This window comes from Centroberyx gerrardi, chromosome 17 (assembly GCF_048128805.1).
Source record: "Centroberyx gerrardi isolate f3 chromosome 17, fCenGer3.hap1.cur.20231027, whole genome shotgun sequence".
Lineage (NCBI taxonomy): Eukaryota > Metazoa > Chordata > Actinopteri > Beryciformes > Berycidae > Centroberyx > Centroberyx gerrardi.
In genome coordinates this window covers 14,934,228-14,944,121 of record NC_136013.1, presented here as the reverse complement: position 1 = coordinate 14,944,121, position 9,894 = coordinate 14,934,228, and positions in this window count along the sequence as shown.

The following is a 9,894-nucleotide window of genomic DNA, read 5'->3' as shown; positions in this document are numbered from 1 at the left end:
CTGTTTAATGTGGTGTTTCTGTTAATTAGTCCACCCCCTGCATGTCTGGTCTGACTCTGCATGCGTGCATGTGTGTGCTTGAGAGTTTTTGTGTAGTCTAGACAATGTTACATCATTCTGGCAGGGGTGCTTGTATGTTATTGTGTCTATTGTGGCTTACTACAGCGTGTCATGCTCTCTGGACAGGCACGGTTACACATGGCTTGTGCTGCCCTGACCTACAACTCCCCCTCTTGTTTGTCAGCGGTTGTTTGGCCTACTTTCATAAAGACAAACACGGCCATTTGTTTTGTTTTGCATTTCCATGAAAATGGAATAAACAAATGGCAAGTGGGGGGACAGTTGAAGCGTGTTTTTTTTTTTTTTTTTTTTGAGGGGTGGGGAATTACTGAGCCCAACAACCTCTGAACACACTAAAAAATATTAACTCCTGAAAAATAATTCAAAAAAAATGGAAACACAAAGAAGAAGGAGCCAACGACAATGCTTATATGCAACACAGATTAACCCTGCCTGTTGATAGTTAACAGTAAGCCATACTGATTGGCTGTAAAAACTGGATAATAAAAAAAAAGAGCAGAATAACAGTCAAACTAATTCAAGTCCCTGTGTAGTCTCTCTAGACACTGTTGTCATCTATAAACATACTACACATTTAATTACCCAACATATTTTAACCATGAGAAAAAAACAGAAAAAAAGCTCAGTAGGTCTTCCCCGACCTTCTGGACACCAACAGAACTGCGGGCCGCGGGGCCAGCAGACCCTCAAACTGAATTAGCTGGTGAGCTTGGATCGACCCCTCCCTCCCCTCCTCTCTCACTCCATGGACAGTGAGGATGCTACAGTTTGCTAATGAGTGTGCTCCATAGCTCTTTAAGAGTCCTTAATTAGTAGCACACTGACACAGGCCAGCCCAGCACCGGGAGGGGCACACTGGGGGGAAGGGAGGATGGGGGGAGGGGATCCTGCTGGGAAGAAACAGCACACAAGCCTACTGTTGGTTGCACTTAAAAAATAAATAAATAAATAAATCATTACCAATATACCTCATACACCAAACCTAACATATTCAGAATTCTCAGTCCGACAATGCGATTCACAAAGAAAATCGATGGTTTTGACACAAGGAACTTGATCAAACAAAATTGATTATGTCCTCGAAAGGGTGTGACACGGAGGGTACTGCGAGGCTAGGCAATGGACTGTAGCGAACACATGTGATTGAAAAGCTTTAAATGGGTGTCAAACAAGCGGGGACATAATGTTTGACTTAAATTATCAGCAGTCCCACAGGAGGCTTCTGGGACCGCTCCCCTGAGCCAGGGGTGTGTGTGGAATATAAACAGGGGATCACCAGTGACCAGCGGGTCAGCGCTGGGAGAGGGACGGCTGCCGGTGGCTCCCGCGGGAGTTGGTGACATTCCTACAGCAGGTCCTTAATTTGCTGCACATGACCCCCTGGCAGGTGCTAACGGGACAGACACACTTCTAGCACACAACCGCGGCTGTTTTGAGTGTGTGTTTGTCGGGTGTGTGTGTGTGGGGGGTGGGGTGTTGATGGGGAAGAGGGTCCCAGATGGGTTAATGGGGAGTTTAGCATCATAGGATTACAATGCAACAGTGTGGCTTCGGATTGCGCAGTGATTACCCCAAGCTCACACTGTCTGCCCCCTCCTCCCCCCTCCACCCTGCCCCTGCCCACCAACACCACCGCTGGTCCTGTGAGGGAGGGTGTGTTCAGGCCAACAGTCAGTCCTGAAGCAAAAGCCATGCAGGACACACTGCACCCCCCCCCCTTCAGCTCCCCCCCCCTCCCGCTCCTCTCCTGTTAACTGCATCCATCTCTCCTCCATCCTTCCCCCTACTCCATCACATCCCTCCATCAGGGCCACTCACAGTGCTAGACTAATCTGTTTGTCAAACGTGTGTCTTGCCTCTGCTCCCCTTCCACCCCACCCCCCACCCCCCCCCACTCCCAGCGCCTGGCCATCATAGGCCCAGCTCCGGCCCCGCCAGCCCAGGGAGATTGAAATGTTAAGGGCAGGGACGACAGCTCCACTAATTAAATTCCCCAGGTTAATCCCCGCCGATCCCCTCATCACACTCTCCAACCAGGCCCTGCAAGGAGAGAGGGGCAGACACGGGGGGAACAACAAACAATAAACATTCAACACTAACAATAGGCACAAAAAAAAAAAATTTCAAAACAAAAAGAGGCTGAAAGTGAAAATGAAAAGATTGAAACAGTAGGTGCAGCAGGGGTGGTTTGAACAAGCAAGTACCTTGACAAACAAGCATTTGATGAAGCCGGCCACACACCCTCTACCTCTCAAAGACACACTAACATGGGCGGACTATTAACATGTGCATGCTACTGCATCCTAAGCAAAAATCAGGGTACCCCATCAGCATAATCTATCTTCATGCTAAATTCTATGTTCAGGCTATGTCCTACTTATGGAGCTTATGCTGTTGTTGCCGATTAAAGCATTTTGTTAGACTTATTATAGATAATTGCCAAAAAAACAGTGCATTGTGCTGACAACCTATCATGTGCCCTCACATTCCCAGAGAGTCTGTGTTCACCAACACTGGCCTCGGACCTGTCATCATCTCAGCATGTACAGTGGCCTTATGTCTGACCCTGTGCCACTGTACTACAGAGGACAGCTGACATGCTGACCGCAAACTAGCAAACTATGTGACCTTGTCACCGTCACAAGAGGCGTTAAATTACACCCTTGCCCAAAATGAGACAGCAGTCCAGTTATCAGAAGAACAGGCCTCTGAAAAAACTCTTGCTTTGGACGTTGCTTTCATACTGGAAACGATAAACACACATTACCAACAAACTGGTGCAATCATACAGAAATACTTTATGGCACCCGTGCATTTACCTAGAGGGTGGTAACTGATATCAAAGTGTGAGTCATTCACAGTAAAGACAATTGCTGTAAGGCAGTAAGGAACGTGCAAGAGGAAGCTTACTTCATAGGCTGTCAGCGCTTCAAGTGAACTTCATAAACAGAAACTTCAGAGGAACAAGTCTGGATTCCCCACACAGGGTCAAATGTCAGGAGGACCACGTCTACAGCTGTGAGAGCTTGACCTCTATTATTACTACACACCACCATCAGGGGAAAAGGAGTTATCGATGCAGTTGATCAACAGAACGTCCTTATCTTGCCTTTCTATATGTCAACATGTCTAACTCGTGTTTATGCCTGTAAAGCATTAAAACTCCACAGTGTTCTCTTGTCTGACCATGGGACTCAAACAGGCTAGGGGACTGACTAGTCTCCTATATGCTAGCCACTAGTTTCATACATCTAAGTTGCAATACATTTATGGCAGATGCTTCATCAGCACACAGCAGTACTGAAAAAAACAGACACAATTGTTGTCACAATAGATCTTGGGCAATGAATGGATGTGGTGGGTGATGGAAAGTAGATTTAAAAGAAAATGAATAAAGCAGGTGCTTTGTATCTGGTGGGTGTGGTGTTGGGGAAGACGCGGGTGTATTACACAGTGTGGGCGTGCTGCGTCACAGACACCATGCGCCTGCGTTGTGGCTTCGCTCAGAGGTGTAATGCCTGATTAGGGGATTACAGGAAAGTGCTTCTTTGCAGTTCTGTGAGAAACAATTATTAACATGTTGGTGTCTCTAATCCTGGATAAACACAGCTTTTCAAGAACAACAGCGAGTCTTTCTTCCCCCTTTTTTTTTTAAAAATCCGTGTTTAAACCCCGTAGTCACTTGAACTCCAAAAGCCTAACTAATACCAGCGGAGAAGACAGGCCAGTCGCGTGGAACACTGTCATTACAGAGGTTGTGCTCTTGGTGGAAGACATAGCTGGCCAGCAGGCCTTCACATCAGAGGGGAAATCCAAATTTAGCTTGGGGAGAGAAAGGCATTGTGCTGAGCACTGCTTGTTGAAAGGGCATTAGACTGAACATGTTCACAGCCTGTAATCTTTTATTTGTTTGTACACTTGTCTCATGTAATCTGCTTTCTAGTAATACAGAGAAGATTTCCTAAGTCATGCTGGGGAACCCGTGGATAACAGATCCAGGTGGGGTAATACCACGATGATTTACTGCAGGTTAGTGCTGCGTGCCGCCCAGAAAGGACTTTTAACATGTCCACATTATTCCCAAATAGGTATTTTTATTACATAATTTATAAGCAATACTAAAGCTATAAATAGCAGAAGGCAACAGGTTGGCGTAGCAACTAGGGAGACATTCCTTCAACCGTAAGGCCCAGGTACAAGCAGAAAAATGGATTCCTATCTAAGAAATCAATTAAGTATCAAATGAATAAATAAACAAATCAATAAATAGGTGACTCAAGTAATTCATTACATTTGAGATGTTGTATTAAGTGCCAGTTGTGTGTGATAAAAGTCATGAGGGAAGCAATCAACACAGTGCTGAATCCTGAGCCAGCATGTTCACTCCACACACTCAGTTGCGCTACCCACACACACACACACATATACACACACTTCATCATTTCAGTGTTGCCCGTGGCTCTGAAATATAGCACATCAAAACAACCTGTAAGTTTCATTTGCAGGTCCTACTCTGCCAATACCCTTGAACCTGCTGACTGGCCATACTGTCCACTAGCTGACACTTTGAAGAGTACCTCATCTCAGCCGTCTCTCCTGCCACCTTGGTCCTGAGAAGAGATGATCGCACATTCAGCGACATGGCTGCTCTGGACAAACATGCCCCATCTGGCTTACTAATTCATATCAATATTAATCTAGGAAACAGCAATCCTCCAATTTAATCTATGGGGAAAAGGACATGCTTTAAATTGATTTAGCTGTAAATACAAAAGGGCTTAAGTTCAAATATAGAAAGCTAGGAGGACTTCACATGACATTTATTGTGATTATGTCGGTGCACTTTCATTGACCTCTGACCTGGTGGAGAAGCATACCAGTGAGTTCCAAACCCCCAGTTTCCACAGCAGGGGGAGGGAGGGTGAATGCGGTCCTAAGGGTGCTTGTGCTGGTGCTGCTGTTGCGATGTTGGGGGTGTGTTGTGCCCATCTGGCAGGCCAGGGTTTAGCCCTAATCCCAGAGCCCCTCGGCGGGGGAGCCCCAGACTGTTGATCACCGCCCCCCGCTGGCTCCGCAACACTCCAGACCTCCTTAGCACACAAACACACAGACCTCCGGACCAAGAAAACAAGTCCACACACAACATCCGCGCAACACTGAGGGGCGGTATAGGAGACCTTGATATTCCACAAACATACACAAATAGCTTGTTATCATCTTTCTAGGTATATGTCAATATTGGGTGAATAGTTTTGATATGTCCAGTAGAGACATACAGGCTTAGTTAACAGCTGCAGTGCACAAACACAAACAGACACTATGATAAACAAGAAGGAAATATGACCCCGACCAACAGGAAAACACAGAGGGGGGAAACATATCCACACGCATGCAGAGGGCGCAGAGACTTGTTTTTGTGAGGCAATATGCAGTAACACATTTATCACACACACAAGTAGAGACCGAGTAAATATACACACACATAATTACAAAAACATAGACAGATAGGCAAACACACAAAGACACCCAGAAGCAGTCACCCAGCCATACACACCACACACCTAACCACTGATAATCCCCTAGACACAGGAACACACACACACACAAACACACACACACACACACACACACACACAGCATCATTATGTTTATCACTGTGAACCAGCCCACCGACACCCATCACTCTAATTCCATTTGTCTGTTTAGATTCGTTTTGCTTTAATCCTCCCTTGTTTGTGCACATCTGCAAGCACTGCAATAGTACAGACACAGAGAGAGACAGGGGAAGAGAGGGAGAGACAGAGAGAGAGAGAGAGAGAGAAAGAGAAGCAGAGAGAGAGAGAGAGAGAGAGAGAGAGAGAGAGAGAGAGAGAGAGAGAGAGAGAGAGAGAGAGAGAGAGAGAGAGAGAGAGAGAGAGAGAGAGAGAGAGAGAGAGAGACAGAGAGAGAGAGAGAGAGCTCACAGGGCGCACTCTCCCTCCTGACTTCCTGGTCCCTGCACCCAGGGCTTCGGCAGAAGGGGCAGACAGGCGTATCTCCTAGCCCAGGGAGAAGCTCCCTGTCCCAGCCACGGAGCCGCCGCCAGGCCCGCAGGCCCCTGTAATCACTGCAAACAGTCAAACACCCAGTCACACAGGCTCATACACCAACACAACATTACAGGCTTTTTACACAGTATTACACCACATCTTATTATCCCATTCAAGTCCCTCTATTAGCTCAATTGGATGGTGGGATTTTCATTTGTAAATTGGGGGATTTTAGATTAGCTTGTCTGTCAGCGATGAAATGCCCCCTGAGACTGTGAATTATGTGACCAATCACATATGAATCAATGCTTACGCATGCTGTAGTGCATGAATGGATGGTGTCGGCGAGAGGAAATCAAACAACTTTAGCGTATATTGTGTATTTATAGATCACAGGTATGATTAATGCAGGCATCGCAGCTTTATGGTTGATGGTCCTAGATTAAGAGAAGCACAGTTGTTGACCTCTTTTAACTCCGGATGCTTTAGTAAGGGGCTAAATCAGGGCATGTGGAACAGCCCTAATGTATTGACATAGCATGAATGACACTATTTCCTTATACTTGACAATAAGCAGCGTTAGCTTTTATATAGCAAATAATATTCAGGTCTAATAGCAAATTATTAAAGAGATAAATATTAGCTGCTTCACACACCTAGCAGCAACATTATGCAGAATTGAAGCCGGTCGGTTGAAAGGAGGCGAATGAATTACCCCTCTTCCTCCCCAGGCCTTCCATTCAGACACGGAGTGAGAGAGAGAGGGAGGAGAGAGAGGAAAAGAGGCACCCCGAGCTAGTCGAGAGACGCGGCAAATTATGAAAATGCCTCTCTGTGTCCTAAATGGAGGCCGAGCTCTTTAATGTGGCACAAAATTAGAACCTGGGGGAGGAAGTGTGGCCCGCTTGATTGGCGAAACCCCTCCTGGCCCACTACCCTCCTTCCCTCCTCCCTCTCCCCCTCTCAAAGCACACAGAGATATTATCCTGTGCCTGGTGGCGCTCTCTTGTATTGGGGAAACTGAAGGACCCCAGAGAGAGCCCAGGGGCGTCCATAAAGGTGCCTAATTTGTCAGTTTACTCCTCAATTATTTAAATAGATCTAAGAAGGGAGCGGAGAATGGGGCTTTTTCTGCCTCTCCGCAGTCAAAGCAGAGAGAGACCTTTCTCCACGGTAGCCATTTTCAATTATGCTCTGCACTGCTGTCTTTGATATACAGAAGTGCTGTAGTAGAGAGGGGCTGTATCAAATAAACAAATGTGTGTACACAAGATAACAACGGGGACTTGGGGATAATATTCAGTTTGCTGTGAAGAACTCAAAGTTATTTCACATTCGCAAATTTATAGATTAAAATAAACTTTATGAGCACATGCGCGCACCCAAGTACGCAGACGCACATTCAAACATTTATATGTACGCAGACATACATTTCTGCACACACACATACATACGCATGCATTCACACACCTATCAGTGAGGATTGAGGTGAGAGGTTTGGATACAGAGTGAGGACCCTTTGTCCACTTGTCCCCTGTGGTCCTCCATCCATCCATACTGTCAGGGTAAATCTCCTCTCCCTCCCCAACCGCAGCTCCTGTCCTATCAGCCCCCCACACCCAGCTGGGGTACCAGCACACACAGCCTGGCGATGCCAGCTCTCAGACAGACAGACCACTGGAGGTATGTGGGGCCTGGGGCCAGAGATTACTAAGCGGTTGAAGATTGATCCTGGAAATGGAGATGTCGCATTCCCCAACCCCCTGACCTCTAATCCTCACATATCTGCCTCTATTGTTGGGTTTGTTTTATTAGAGGGGTGAGGTTGTGGAGGGTGAGGAGGATGAGGATGCTGTGAAGGTAGAGCGGGTCCACACAGGGTCCTAAGGTGACTTTATCTCCACCAGGCGTCTGGTGGAGGCAGGTAAAGGGCCCTCTCTATGTCTGAATGCTTTGCTGCAGACCCCTGTTGAGAAGGACTCTCGTCTGTGCAACAACAATCCCTTTCAATAAGCCCTATATCAGCAGCAACGCCAGCACTAGGTCCAGTGGCAATACAAAAGGCCGGGTACGCCTACACAAAGACATGAGCAACAAGACAATGGCATAGTCCATTAAATAGAGGAAAGACACTTGCAAGCGGAGAAAAACACATTGTGCATTTCGGCACAATAGAAGCAAAGCAACCAAGGCAAACATCAACACAATGGAGAGCACTACAAACACCTGTACAAATAAACTCAGTAAACCTGCAAACATGCTGTACCTGCACTGCAGACATACAAACACGGGCTACTACCACACACTGAGAAACACATACACAACAAGGATAATAGCAAACGAAAACCTGAGACAAGTCACTCATGAAGTCATGTCAACACAGACTGACATTAAGAGCTTAATGCCACCCAATACACATTGATGAGTTTAAGGGAAAACATCCTCCATTTAGCCCAAATAATAATGATAATTTCTAAAAGTGGTAATTGGAAAATATTAGGTTACAATATGCTAAGACATTTTACAGCTAAAGCACCAGTGTGTTGAGACTCCACTGTTATCTAAGAGGTTACAGACAATCAACTGACAAGAGTTGCCGTGTTAGATAAACCTGCAACTTAGTATGTAAGAATAACAATAACAATCCTGCGCTATAAATATGTGTGGAATTCGGTAGCGGGCATTGGCGACGCTCACAAAGATGGGTGGCACCTCGTAAACATCCTTGAAACAGGTTTCTCATGCTTAGGAAAGGGATCTGCAGGCAAAGTTTTTCAGAGTGTAAGATTCTGCAAAATCTGTGGCCAGCTCAGTATATCATGCCTCTCACACCCTCTATTCTCTTCCCAAACACTAACCAACACACCCCACCCCTCCGCCTCCCTCCACTCCAAGCTTCCATCCAGCCAGAGAGAGGAGAGGAGATAGGCCCAGTTGCTAAAGCTGTCTTTTCAGCCCCTGCTCCCGCTCGGTCTATCTGAGATACACAGCAAGCGGAGGTGTCGCTTTTCCGCTGGCATTTCGGACAGTATCTACTTATAGACGGGAGAAAAAGAGAAAAGAAAAACAGAAGGGGTATTATCAGGGAGGGATGAGAGCAGCAAAGGCATTTTGTCTTTTTATTCCCCTCCTAAGCCCTGGGCTTTGCTCCCAATCCGATTGGTCGATACGGCCAGGGATGTAAATGAAATGCAAAGAGGAATAAGGCTGGCTTCCCATCTCCAGTGTGTGCCCCCCTAAGTCCCCCTCCCCTCTCTCGCTCTCTCCCTCTGTCTCGCTCTCTGGCTGTTTATGGTGTTGTGTTTCTGTCTCCCATTCACAGACTTGCTGCTCTCCCTGTTTCTGTCTCACCCTCTCTCTGCCTCTTTCCCCCTCTCCCTCCATCCCTCCCCTCTCCCTGGCTGGGCTCACAGCTCTTATCTCCTCAGACGCCCCACATTCCAGCGTTGCCGTGGCTCCCTGCCTGCATCCCTGGTCACGGCGATTCCATGGGTTCCCACAATCCTCGGCAGCTTGCTGATTTAGGGTGGGCAACTGACTCTCAGAGACAGGGGAGAGGAGAGGAACAGAGGGGTTGGGGGAAGACAGGGTGAGAGAGGGATGAGAGAGAGAGAGAGGGTGGGAGGCGAGAGGGGGATGACAAAAGGGAGGACAGGGAGAAAGTAAAGTAAAAAAGGCAGAGGGCATGAGACGAGAGAAGGCAAACGGCACTGTGATGTAACTGCGAAAATAGTCTGATACGAATATCTGTGAAGTTCAACAATGGTTTAATAACAAAAAACAG